Source organism: Ochotona curzoniae, unplaced genomic scaffold (assembly GCF_017591425.1).
Source record: "Ochotona curzoniae isolate NIBS_2020 unplaced genomic scaffold, NIBS_Ocur_1.0 contig_4093, whole genome shotgun sequence".
Lineage (NCBI taxonomy): Eukaryota > Metazoa > Chordata > Mammalia > Lagomorpha > Ochotonidae > Ochotona > Ochotona curzoniae.
In genome coordinates this window covers 643,600-658,381 of record NW_024466124.1, presented here as the reverse complement: position 1 = coordinate 658,381, position 14,782 = coordinate 643,600, and positions in this window count along the sequence as shown.

Here is a 14,782-nt window from a genome sequence, read left to right as displayed (position 1 = left end):
CAAATAGAACTAATGGGCAGTAGTCATTACCTGTTAGAAAGGTATGGTGGGGTTTCTCTGTGCCCTTTTTCAAAAGACAACTGCAAATATTCAAAGAGAGAAAAATATGTAACATCTGCAGATTCCTGCAAAGAACCTTCTCACAGAAAACCACCCTTTGATATGTGGCTTTTTATAATAAATTGGAAAATGCTATGCTTTTTTAAGCCACAGGGGAAAAAAAATAAAATTGTGACTGGATATCACAGAGCCCAGTTTCAACCCAAGATCAAGTAATAAAAGGATTAGCGTCCTATGCCCCTTTGCTAGAAGAGCTGCCAATTTGCACCAGGATACTTGCTGGAGAGAGAGGAAAAGCTGGGAATGGGGCGTCTGTCTTTGTAAAAAGCCTTTGGAAAGAGCATCTCAGCATGACAGTGAGAAACCTTGTTGGTTCTCTGTGGGAATCAAGTATCTGAACTATAGGAATCTATAATTCCAGGGAACCGACAACCTCAATGTCGAAAGGGTAGATGCTTCAGAGGCAAAGTCACTGCTAATCCCTGTGTGGCTTGCTACAAAGGGTGTGCTGCCAGCAGCAACAGCCCGGGGGTCTGCAGGCTAGAATTCTCAGGCCGTGCCCACATGAACTGCAGTGTCTTTGTTCGCTACAGTGAATCCGCAGACTCACTGTGCTTGTTTCTCTCGTCCTGTTTTGTGAAGTACCGGACCCGGCCGCAGCTGATGGAATACCCAAACTCAAGCATGGGGCCACAACACAGCTGCTGCACAACTTTTCCAGTTAAGGTCTAAAGAGTGAGAGGGAAGTCAGGCCAGGATAAGGTTCCTCAAGTGTTCAGGAGCAACACAACAATGAGTTCAGAAGCAAAACTAACAAACGGCCAAAACCCAAAGGCAAACTACAGTTGATAAAATGGCTTCGAGAGTTGCTAGAGATGAGGACTGTTGCTCCATGAAGGAGGGCTTGGCGATTCTATGGAATAGTGAAAGTAGGACAGATTTTTTTGTGTTGTTTTCTCGTTTGCAAGGTTTAGTAGGGTGAGAGAAAAAGATGTGCAGACACTACTTCTGCTTGTAATCCTGTTAGCAGCTGGTATCAGACTAACACTTTCACAGCAATCTGGTGCAAAAATGGGCAAAATCTATGTACCCAGTGTTTGCAGATGTGCACATAGATAAAAAGGAAGCTAATGAAGTGAGCCTTCAACTCTATGTGGAAGCAATTCCTGGGCCACAGTTTGAGCAAACAACCTCATGTGGAACACAGTGAGCTTGTTACGCAGAGACAGAGTTTAGAGATTAAGACCTAAGTCTCCAGGGGGTTGGGAGGGGGTGGAAGTTGGATGTTCTAGGAAGGAGATGCAGACTAAGAATATGTAAAGGGATTTGCTCGATTATTTGAACAATGATTAAGATTTCTTGTTTTCTTTTTCATTTCTTCATTGACGCATTGGTCATTCAGTAGCATGTTATTCAACTTCATGGTTGTAATTTTTTTTAACTTTCTTCCTGTTATTGATTTTGTGTTATGCCTTTTCATTTGAGTGTATGCATAGTAACTGTGTAATGGAGACTATCATATCCAGATGTGAAGATACAATGCAGTATGCATCTCTACTTCCAAATCAAAGATGGACTCTCAATGAAACTGTTAAATATCCTAACAATAGGATGCTGGACTGTCTGCTATTATCTGTTCCCACAATATCAGGATATACTTAAATAGCAGAATGATAAATATGACAGTTTATGCAGGAATACTCTATTGAAATCATGTGGGGGAAATCAATGTGTATGGAGGAGATTTGGGGAAATGGTAATGGAACCCCAGAGCCTGTTATATTGTATCATAAAACAAAGAATAATGTAAAGTAAATTTTAAAAGATAATTACACATGCACAGGATGAGATTAGGAGACCATAGACTAGCTACTGGGGTTGGGGATTGTACACTGAATGGTGACACCAGGACAGATATAGGAGTTCCAATGAGCTGATGCAAAGAAACCTTATAGTGCACTTCACGAATTGAACTGAAACCTCAGAAAAGAAAGCAGAAAGTTATGAGAGAGACTTACTCTACCATACAATGTATTACATTTCTATTCTAATGTAACTTAGACTTATGCTCCATTAAATTAGCTGCCTGATAGAACAAATGCATGCATTCTTTCAAAGAAGGCAACAAAAGCCATCCTTTTAAAACATATGGTACTGCAATATCCAGCAGACCCAAACCTTGATAAACATGAGAAGTAAGAAAATGTGATCCAGCATACCTCTAAAAATTCACAAAAATAAAACAAAGTCCATGGAAACATTTGAAGATGGCAGAAGTGTTGTATTAGCAGGCAACTACTTTGAGTGCGTAAGTATGTTTAAAGATCCAAAAAAATGTAAATCTATAAAAGATAAAGAGATAAGAAATTACAAAAAATAAATGCAATTTGCATACAGGCATGGAATGAAAATTATGCAACAAAGCTGATAATTAAGGTGAAATGAAAAGTATGCAGATGGACATACAGAAGGCTGAATGCCAAAGAAGTAAGCATCAGATAGGACAACCGAAACTGTCCATGGCAGAGCTCAGGGTGAGAACCTCAACCATCACAAGGCAAGATCAAGCATTTTAATAAACAGGTGATTGAATGTGCAGTGGAAGAAGTGGGAAGAATTTCAGCTTTAAAAATAAATATTTGAAGAAATAATGACTGAAAGGTTTCTAGGTTTCATGGAAATCATCAACCCACAGATTGAAAACACTCAACATACCACAACATAAATATATGCTTATGAATAAACATAGAGGAAACAACACCTTAGCTCATTATAGTCAAATCAATGGAGAAAAATGATAAATATACAGCCAGATGAAAAAGCATTAAAATGCTTAAGAATCATCATCAAAAAATGCAAACCAGTATTTCGAAATGAATGATATGCTTAATATTCAGAAAAGAAAAGGTGAGTATTGTTAGTTTAGAACTCAGATACAATGCACTGTAGATTAGAAAAAAAAAAGAATTGAACCTGGACAGACTATATATCAATTTTTCCTCATAGCAATTTTTACATCATTTGCTTTTGTCTTAGAAATTGTAAGTGCTATAGGGATGATTTAAAGGGTATGGGATGTGTGCATAGGTTAAACTATATACAGTATAGACAATATTATATCATTTTATGTAAGAGACTTAAACATCAGCAAATGTTGGCATCTTTGGAGAGGTATTGGATGGTTTTCCTTCTATGTTTATTGATAACTGTACAATGAAATTAGTCTTAACTAGTGATGATAAAATAAAGACATTTTCAAGTGAAAATAAAATAATTTCTAGCCAACTTGACAATTAAGAAATTTTAAGGATTTTCTTTCAATTGAAAGAAAATTAAAATTATAAATATGCATGAAAGATATTACTGTAATTATAAACAAATGGGAAAAATACCACATGCTTGAATGACAAGATTCAACATTACAGATTTTAATTCAATGTAAATTCATTAATTCATTGCGCAATCTCAACAAAAATACCAACGGAAGTCTGATTTTGCATTTGATTTACTTTAGAGTGATCTCATCTGCCAATTTATTCTGCACATGGCTACAACAGCGGGGACAGCCAAGTGAAAGCTGAGTGACAAGAACCCAAGTGGGGTCTCACACACACAGGTAGCAGAGACCCCACACTGAAGCTAACTCTGCTGCCTCCCCAGAGCACACATCAGCAGAAGCTGGACTCACCACAGAGCCAGGTCTCACACCCACACACTCACACACAGGGAGTGGAGTCTTAACTCCTGTGCCAAACAATCGCCCCCCACAGCTAGACAAGTTACAGTATTTAAGAGAACAATTTTTTTTTTTTTACTTTTCTAGAAATACACAGATGAAAGAACAAAGAGAGACTATCCTATAAGATATTAAAGTACAAATAACCCCTTTAAAAGTAAGACATCCTTTAAAGTTCTTACATGAGTGAACAGAAAGAACAGGAAATCTAAAAATAAACCTAAGTACATGCCACTTTGATGTGTAAAAAAAAAAGGCATCTCAAATCATAGGGAAACATGACTTTTTAATAAATGAGGGTGAGACAACTAATCATTTAGGAAATAAAATAAAATGGAATCCACCCTCACAATCCCTGTCAAGATAACTTCCAAATAGATCAGAGATTTAGATATTTAAAAAATGGAAACCACATAAGAACTAAAAGGAAAACAGGTATATTTGTTTATAAATTGGGAAGGAGAAAAATTTTCCTGCATGACTTGTACTTCAGAGAAAAAACACTAAGAATGATCTATATAGAATGTCAAAAAAAAAAAAAACCTGCGAAAACATTTGCATTTAAAAATACCACAGGGAGGGCCTGGAGCCATAACCTAATGGCTAAATCCCTGTCTTGCATGTACCAGGATCCCATATGGGCATCAGTTCATATTCCAGCTGCTCCACTTCCTATCCAGTTCTATGCTGTGGCCTAGGAAAACAGCAGAGAATTTCCTAAAGCCATGGGACCCTGCGCCCACATGGGAGAGCCAGAAGAAGCTCCTGGCTCCTGGGTCAGATGGGCTAAGCTCCAGTCATTGCAACCATTTGGGGAGTGAACCAGTGGATGGAAGACCTTTCTCTCTCTGTCTCCTTCTCTCTGTAGATCTGCCTTTCCAATAAACATAAATCTTCTTTTTAAAAATTCATGAGCTCAAGTCAAACTGATAGCCCGCCACCTCTATGGAAGACCCGCCTGCCACCCACAGCCCCTGGTTCTAATCTCTTTCACTCTCTTTCTGCCTATAAAATAAACAAATTTTTAACTTAGAAAAAAACCCACCAAAACAATATTTCTTAATTATCTCTTAGCAAAATCCATAGGTCTTATCATACAACCCTTGGTAAAATTATAGCACAGTACATGGTCTTATTCCTAATTGATGGAAAGGTACAACGGCAACATCTGCATCACTAACCTTTATTTTCACTTATTTGAAAGGGTGGGAAGAGAGAGAGAGAGAGAGAGCTTCTATCATCCGGTTTTCTATCCAAATGAATGCAACAACCAGGACTGGATACGGCAGAAAAACCTCAGAACTATATGCAGGTGTCCCACGTACTTGGGGACATCGTATGTTGCCTTCTAGTGTGCACATCAACAGAAAACTGAGTCAGAAGTTGGGGAGGCATCCCACATGGCAACTTAGCAGGTATGCCAAACTCCTATCCCATACCCGCATTCCTCATCTCCTTAGCTTCAGCTAGGCATACTCTTAACACTATTTTTTAGAGGGAACATTTTTGAGACACATTTTTCATCTAGGGTAAAGCTAGAGATAGATAGTTCCACTAACCCCATAGTTAATCGGTAAAACTAATGCCATCTGGTGTTTGACTTGTCTACTGATAGTTCAGTAACCCATGCCTGAACATGCCTTCCAACGCTGACTAATCTGGAAAATATATGTCACATTAACCCAGATCCTAGTAAGATTCACATCAATAAGACCATGAAATCCAAGCTCTTCCCATGTCTCCAGATATGGAGCGAACACAAGTTGTCTGGCTGATGGCAGCAGGTTAAGCTGAGATGTTCTAGAGGACTTTTTTCCCCTAGAGGTCAAACTGTGGCCTGTGAGCCAAATACAGAGAGCTGTGTATTTTTGAAAATGGAGGTTTTTCGGCACATAGGCCTCGTCTGTTAAATGTTGCTTATGGCTGCTTTTATAAGACAACATCAAAGAAACTGGCCTACAAAAAATAAAATGTAGAACACGTACCAACCCCTGTCATAATGTAAAAAGGCATTTGAAGTTTGTAAGCTACTGAGGCAGTCTGGTGCTATGTATGTGTCCCCAGTGAAGAGCAGCTCCACCTATTGCTTAGACAGCCCGGGTTGAGTCTCTGAGGTTGCTGTGATGGCAAGCAAAAACAGAAAGACCCTGTCTGCAGAACCTCAGGGGACACAGATCTTCAGGGGCACCAAAGTTGGAGGACCCCTGAGCTAGATTTCCAGCCTCACAATGAGCTGTGGCACCTGGAATGTGAGCCTGAAGCACAGTAACCTTGTAGCACGGAGTTAATTTGACAAGCACCACAGTTGTTATAAATCCTGCAAATACCCTTCTCTCCAAAATATTAAGGGTTGACTTCTATCCCAAGTATAATAAATAATAGCAAAAATATAAACTTGGACATGGGAGTCTGAGAACTTGAGGGCTCTGAGGAGCAGATGACCCAGGACAGGGAACTCAGCTTCTCTGAGCCTGTTGATCCCTCGGGCAGAAAGGCCTTTCCCACTGACTTCCTTTCTGGAGCAGCCTCACCTTTGTACAGGACAGCTCTGCTGACATGCCCAGCACTGATTCTCTCATTGGTCCCTGAAGGGACTCTCTAACTCATGTCTCTTCTCCCTGCTGGCCCAGATCTCCAAGGGCTCTTAAATGACTGCAACACTTTGGTTATGAGGCTGTTGAATACGTTCCGTGTGTCTTCTAGCTCATGGCTGTGTACACAGGGCAGCAATGACTTAGGCCTTCGGGTGGTTCAAGAGTTACTTCCCCACGGATGTGCTGCCCTTGCACACCTGTCCTGCTGCTTTCTGTCCTATCTTGGCCTCCAAGAAAATGGCTATTCACCCAGGATGGTTACTGGGATGTCAAACTCTGCGATATTAATGCCACACGCCCACTTTCTAGAGCAATCAGGAAGGACCTGCAAGATACTTGAACAGCCTGAGTTTTCCTTAGTTCTCAGCCCATTTGTGATCTCTCCTAAACCAATTGCAAACAGCCAAGCCTCTTCTACTCAGAGGAGCTCCTCATGGCCTCCCCTCCTCTTCTACCTTTAAGTACAGCCCTTTTCATTTATAAGCCTGCTGCATTGAGTTCTTCTCTGGTTTGTGGAGAGGCCAAATTATGCCTGTATCAGGTGGGAGTCACGTTTAATGTGGCCACGGCGGGAGGGGTCCTCCAGCAGGCCTCCTACCAACTCCGCTGCTCCAGTGGTGAATGTAGAGGAACCTGGGTGCTTAAACCAGATCTCAGCGGCCAGAACCAATGGTCACATTTCCCGTCACACCTGCAACTGGGAAACCAGCACTTCACATCAAGGATTTTAACAGTGGTGAACCATCAAGCTTCGTGATAGAGCCTGCATTATGCAAAGCACCTCCACGTTTATTAGCATCCATAGAGCTCTTTGTGTATTGTGAAGAAAGCGGTGGTGGGGAGGGGGGCGGAGAGCGGCAATGTCCACCTCCCCTTGGAGAATCCGCACGTGGCCATTAGCCTTTTATCACCCTCTGTATTTCTATGTTTAGGTTTCTTGGGTTTCTTCCAGTTCACAAGCCTGAGAAAGGTGTGGGCATTTTGAAAAATGAAACCAGAGCCCTCGCAGTGAAATCACTGGAAGCGAGTTCTCACGGAGTGCTTACCCCTTTGCGACAGTCCTTGATTGGGTTGTGGTGCTTGAGAGTCATTCCTGTTCACCTCCATGATCAGCCAGCAAGTTCCATCTCTCGGGTCCAGAGTAACTGTTCCAGTCAATGATTTGACAACTGAAGCCAGTGGCCTCATCCCGCAGCTATCATCAGTTCAGCAGCACCTCTCATCTCTGCCACCTGGCCCTCCTCTCGCGTGCCTGCCTCATGCCGAGGTAGGAAAGGACTTCCACCACAGCTGGGCCGACATTCCAACTTGGTCGCTTGTCATGTGCTTGAGGCTCTAACTCCCAACCTGCGGGTGAGTTAGGAGCTATGACCTTTAAGGAAATAATTAAGGTTAATAATGTGGCTGGGCCAGCAGCCTCCTGGGGTGTGCACGCTAGAGCTCCCTGTCTGTCTGTCGCAGACCACACCAAGGAAACGTCATTGACAGACCAGGAAGAGAAACCTCACCAGAAACCATCTTTGCCAGCACCTTGCTGCAGGACCTTCAGCATCCAGAAGTGTGAAAAACAAAACAAAACAAAATAAAACAAAAAACACAAATTTCTGCTATGCCCATCACCTGGTCTCTGGTGTTCTGTTATGGCAGCCCAAGCTGACTGTACCTTGTCCTGAACAAGATGAGCTGGCTTGGTCCCTAGGTTCAGGTATACTGTTAGGTCCAAGACTCAGTTCTCCACAGGAAGCTGGGAGACACTCTGGAGCCAAGCCTGAGGCACTATGGGTAGCAGCATCCAGGGAAGCACCTAGGATGGCCAACGGGCCCAGGCACCTGTTCAGACCCAGAGGCTTAGCTGCAACTCGTCCCACCCCCACAACACTTCTTCACTGCTTTCCTCGTGAGACCCACAGGTTTGCTCACTACCCCAGAAGGACCCAGCTTTAAGTACTGAGCTGGTGATACTCCCCCTTGGGAAGACAACTCCCCAGTGATTTCCCTTTTCATGGGAAGCTCTATTTCTGCCTTACCCATGCACTTTCCCGTCACATCTTTCCTTCTCTCACTTTAACCTGTGCTCCTGTGACTCTATCGCCTTCTCTCCAGGTCCACATCTCCTAATTATTCCCATTTCTGCATCTTTTCTCTCTCATTCTTTTTTTTTAAAGATTTATTTTTAATATTTTTTTAATTGGAAAGGCGGATATACAGAGAGGAGGAGAGACAGAGAGGAAGATCTTCCGTCCGATGATTCACTCCCCAAGTGAGCGCAACAGCCGATGCTATGCTGATCCGAAGCCAGGAGCCTCTTCCGGGTCTCCCACGCGGGTGCAGGGTCCCAAAGCTTTGGGCCGTCCTCGACTGCTTTCCCAGGCCACAGGCAGGGAGCTGGAAGGGAAGCAGGGCTGCAGGGGATTAGAACCAGCGCCCATATGGGATCCCGGGCGTGCAAGGCGAGGACCTTAACCACTGTGCCACCGCGCCGGGCCCTCCTCTCTCATTCTTAACCCTGAGGTTTACTTTGAAAGTAATTTCAAAGTATTGAACATGATTTGCTTTATTATATTAAGATGACAAATAGCGCCCGGTGCAATATTGTACTGGTTCAAGTCCTCACCTTGCACAGGCTGGGATCCCATACGGACGCCAGTTCTAATCCCAGCGGCCCTGCTTCTCATCCAGCTCCCTGCTTGTGGCCTGGGAGAACAGTAGAGGACGGCCCAAATCCTTGGGACCCTGCACCTGTGTGGGAGACCTGGAAGAAGTTCCCGGCTCCTGGCTTCGGATCGGCCCAGCACCTGCCATTGTGGTCACTTGGGGAGTGGACCAACAAAGGATCTTCCTCTCTATCTCTCCTCCTCTTTGTATGTCCGCCTTTCCAATAAAAATAAATAAATCTTTAAAAGATATATGTCAAATAAATTAGTAGACTATTTCATGCCTCCCGTGTGAACGCAAACAAGGACATGAAAACAAAATTAAGAAAACATCTGTTCTGAGTTCTTCCGCATTATGCTATGAGCTAACATGCCACAAGGGGGCAGTGCAACCAAGCCGATCATTTAACCAAGCTGCTGCAAAAGGAGAAGCATGCAAAAGGACCAAACAGAAATTAGTTTGTGTCACAGGGAAGATTTTGGCAGACAAAGGGCATGAAGGATAATTCAGTGGGCTCTCTGACTAACCAGTTTTTATGCCTCTGGAATGCATCTACACTCACAGAGTAGAGCCTGGCTCAGTGTAGCCTGAGAAAGCAGTAGAGGATGGCCCAGGTCCTTGGGGCCCTGAACTTGCATGTGAGACCCAGAGGAAACTCCTGGCTTTAGCTGCTGAGGTCATCTTGGTGAGTGAATCAGATATGGAAGATCTTTCTCTCTGTCTCTCCTCTCTGTCTACAAGTATGCCTTTCCAATGAAAATTAAAATTTTTTTAAAAATCGGTTTTAATTGAAAAATGAAGAGTCAGGTGGTGAGGTCAAGAATGGGTAGACCTTTAAGTATGGTTGGGCAGAAGGACATGGAGGTTTTTGCGATGAACATATTGACTTTTTTATGGTGGAATGACTAAAGAAAAACATGTCTCTAAAGAGAAATTTGTGCCTAGAGCTCAGAAGAGAATTGAGAAAAGTGGTTTAATTTTGCAGATTGAGAAGCAGAAGACATGAAGCGCTTGATGCGCTGTGGCCCCCATCAGATGACTTATGCAGGGCCCTGAATCCCATGCCTGTATCTTCCCAACCTCACATGCTGTGACCCAGCAGGCGTGTGTCCCAACTCTGTCACTTGCAAGTGACACTCAACTCAAATGAGGATCAATTAAAAAGGAAACATTACCTTTTGTAGCTGAAACCTACAGAAGTACTAACCCACAGAAATATCACGGGTTAGATATTTACAAATATCTAAAAATTGTTGGTAGGCACATTTTAAAATGTTTTTTAAAAACTGGGTGAAATTAACTGCTGTGGTAGATTTTATTTTATCCAATATGTCTAGTAATTATTCTACTTAAAATACATAATGAGAATGTTAAAGTCATTCTGATGTTTGATTGTTATACTGAGCCCTGTGGCATGGTGCATCATTTGTATTTCTGGGACAACTCAGTTTGGATTAGCCACTTTTGATGGGCTTTATAACCATGTCTGCTAGTGGTCACTGTAACAGCACAGGACCAAAGCTAGACTCACCACTCACAGTTGCATCCAGGAAACCATTTTGTGTGATTTGGTCTGTCTTGGTTTTGTTTTTCCTTGTATGTTGGGTTTGTCTTCTCCCAGAAAAGAAGTCTTTTCATTTCGTTGTGGAAGATAACCACAAATCATTTGAACTTACTCGTGCTTATAGTTCACAACCCTCGGGGAAGGACAGTATTATCCCCACTGCTTTGAATGGTCTTGCTAATGTTGCCTGGTCAACCCTGAGCCAAACCTTGAGCCCAGGGGAATGGAGCCAACTCCAACCGAGACTGTCTTCAGTAGCATTGACAAATTAAGCTTCTCTCTCCCCGCCAAGGAGTGGTAGGGAAGGCATAGGAGGGAGCAATTGCTCCACCTGAGTCAGAGTCCAGGAGGTGGGTCCCCGGAGGAATGGGTGTAGCACATTGTGGGTTTTAACACCTTCGAGATCCCGGATTTCACACAGTCCAAAGCAAGGGGGCTAGGAGGGTTGGGATCAAAGCTCCCACCCAGCCAGACCCTGAGAGCTGCTTTCTGCTCTGCGTACAGCCCGATTCTGCAGCCATAGAAGTGAGTGCAGGTCCCCTGACATTCCTGGATTCCCACTCCTACACCTGAAAAATCATTTTTTTCCCTCTCTTTTTCTCGCTCTCCCTCTCTCCCCCTTCCCCCCTCCTCACTCTTTCCCTCCTCTTGAAATATCTATGGCTAGATTTCTCCTGTGTTGATTGCCTGACCATGTGGGATTCCCCTGAAGTAAGCCTCTTCATCCATCCAGTCCTTGACCGTTGGATTTGATTTTGACCATTCTCCCTGTTCTAGAGGGTCCTCATCCAGAGTTTGTCTTTGCTCTGAGGCTCCGTACGTATGTTGTGTGGGGAGGATTTATTCAAAGAAAATTCATGATAGTCTTGTGCAGTAGCCTAGTGGCTAAAGTCCTCACTTTGCGTGCACCACGATCCCATATGAACACCAGTTCACATTCTAGCTGCTCCACTTCCCATTTAGCTCCCTGCTTGTGGCCTGGGAAAGCAGTGGAGGATTGCCCAATGCCTTGGGACCCTGCACCCACATGGGAGAACCACAAGAAGCTCCTGGCTTCAGATCAGCTCAGCTCTGGCCATTGCTGCCACTTGGGGATTGAACCAGCAGATTGAAATCTTTCTATCTCTCCTCTTTGTAAATTTGACATTACACTAAAAATACATAAATCTTAAACAAAACTTCATGAAAAATGCTTATTATGAAAAAAAATCATGTTTGGATTCTAAGATAGTTCTTTACACCAAAATTAGCTTGTGTTTTCATTCTGTTTTCCACAAACTGTTTGACTTCCCCTCATGCAGTCCAGGAAAGCACCCCACTGTCACGGGAACTCCAATTGCAGCTCTGTCATTCAGTGCCACTGGGATGTTGGCCCAATTACTTAACCTCTCTATGCCTCTGTCTTCTCTTTTCGCAGAAGTGGAAATAACAGGATTTATGTATCAGCCCATGAAATAAATCAGATGCTACAGCAAATGTGTGGAAGATTCTCTATAGGGTGTATCCTGGGCAGGTGAGTGAAGAAAAAAAAAAAAACCAATATGACTGACAGGGAATAAGAGTTGCTGAGTTGCTGTTATTCAGCTTCGCATCACTAACTAGGATGCCTGGGAGCCACTTCTCAAGAAGAAATTGGTTTACTTTAGCTGAGAGTTTTGGAAGTTCACACTTAGAGATCAGGTGGCCCTGTTGGTTCTGGCACCTGATGAGTGCTGGGGATGGCAGCAGGACCATCGCTGGGCAGACCAGGCAGACAGCGAAGGTGGCCCACACTGGGAGTGATAACTAACCCCTCTGCACTTCTTCCTGTGGGTTCACCCCCAATGACCCAAAGACCCGACGGGTCCAGCTCCCCACACAGGCATCAGGCCAAGTCTCACCCTTACTCCATCAGCCATTTCCATTCCTCAATTAACCACTGACTTAAGATTTGGGGACCCAATTCTGTCGAGTCCATATCAGGGTTGTAATTGAGGGGGAAGGAAAACACCTGAAAGGGAGGCACTGGAGGGGCAGAGCAAAGTCCCTCGCTCGGCGCCACAGACAGGAGCTGATGATGAAGAGCTGTGGCTGCCTCTGCTGGGAGAGCAGGGAGCACCGGAAGAAGCACGGGACCAGAGTAAACCAAAGACAAGCAGAATCCACGGTGCCTCTCACGCTGTTGGTGACCCCCAAGACACAGCCAGTGCCCCTCAGAACTGCATGCCCGGCCCGGGGACGGGAGAAGCTGAGGGGGTACGCGTGGGGCACGAGCAGCACTTGATGCCTATGAAGCAGGTGAAGGACAGCAGCATGTCACGGTCCCACACCAACGAATTGCTATTCCACTTCTGCCTTCCAGTCACGTGGGAGTTTCCACTGACCAACTCTAACTCAGTTCTACCCAAAGGAGGAGCCCTGGAAAATATGTTTGCTGGTTAGAACCACCCTCATTTCTGCACGGATACTGTATATGGGTCTTATATGACTACTACTTACTCTTCCGTCACACTGCACTAGGTTGTAAGGTCCCTGAGGACAATTCAGAAAAACCACTTTATACACAAGGCTTAAGAAATCATCACAAATACATTATTGTATGACACGAGGACTCCACTATGTGAGCAAGGATGGTTTTAGGACCAACAGGAAACGTGCTGAGCTATGCATACGCAGGGCTGTAACTGGACTGTACAAGGCCCTGACTCACTCCAGATCCCGTTGCTGGTCTCTCATCCCGTCACCTCTTTCTTACACTACCCAGGGGCAGCATAATCTGAACGCCCAGCAGTATCTGAAAGCTTGTTTTCAGTTCGCAAGTGGACATTAATTAAACAAGAAGGAATATCCAGCGTCACAATGATCCTCCTTGTGGGATGTGGAAACCAGGATGCTGACTTGTTCAGGGACGCAGTTTCCTACAGGTACAGCAGGTGTCACCCTAGAGCTATCAAACAGTCAATGCAGGCGCTCCAGAGGAATCCAGAGAGAAGACTGCGCTGTGCAGTTTCCACCTATATAAGGCAATGCCAAGCAGCAAGAGGGAAAGCCATGGCACCATGGCACCTTGCACTGAAGATTACTGCTTAGCTGACTTCTCGCTACACCCTTAATTGGGCACCTAGAATAAGAAAGTGCCCAAGGAGCAGCTCTGTCTGCTTGTGGGCGAGGGGTACCTCGAGTAAGGAAGTGTAAGGCAAGCTGTGCCAGAAAACCATCAAATGTTCCTTGGTCTGCCCTGTTTTGACATCCGCCAGTCCTCCCATAGCTAGGATCTTCTAAAGCACTGCACATAGCAGTACACTGCACTCTCTCTCTTTGCTCCTCACCCCATCTCAGAATCAATGGACATGACGGTGCGGTTCTTTTAAGGTCTACACAAGAACGCAGGGGTCAATAATCACTTTATCTGGGCTTTATCTCTTGTACTTTCCAGAGTGTTTTCCATGTCCACAAACTCATTGAAAATGTAAACCACCTTGTCCAAGAGCTCAGCCTGTTTTACTGTAATCCAAGATCAGTAGCACTTTCAATACTGTTTTTGCTACATCAGGGAGTTTGATATTTTTTAAATTTTCATTCCTACAAAAAAATGGTTTTTCTTATTAATTTCTTCATAGACTCATAGATCATACAGTAGCATCATTTTCCTCAAGAATTTTTTTTTCATTTCTTCAGTGGAGGGGAAATAACGCTAGCAGCAACACATCTGAAGATTCCTTGCACCCATCTAAAAGTTAATTCCTTTTCAGTATTTTACAAGTAACCAAAGACTCTACACTTTAAGAACAAAAGGAAAACGTGCAGAGACCTCTGTTAAAGTGGGGTTTTTTTGTTTGTTGTTTTTTTTTAATATATAAAAGTATAGTTACAAATTAATGCATTATTAATGAAGAGTTTTCCTCTGTAGGCCTGGGGAGTTCTGTGCAGACTCAACACTTGCTTGTGACTTCTTTCTGGGGGGAGGGGAAGCCTGGGGATTTACACAATGGGGGCTTTCAGCTCCTGCTACTACAGAAGAATCTTGCAGAAGGAGCCAGAACAGAGTCCAGCCTTTCTCCGTTCCTTTCCAAATATAAACCCAGATTGTTCTAAAGAGAGTTTGGGAGAGGGTTAGAGTTGATCTCGTCATTCAGAGATCTTCATACAAATGTTCCTGTGATCAGAAATGTAGCTGCTTCTTCTGGTAGCACA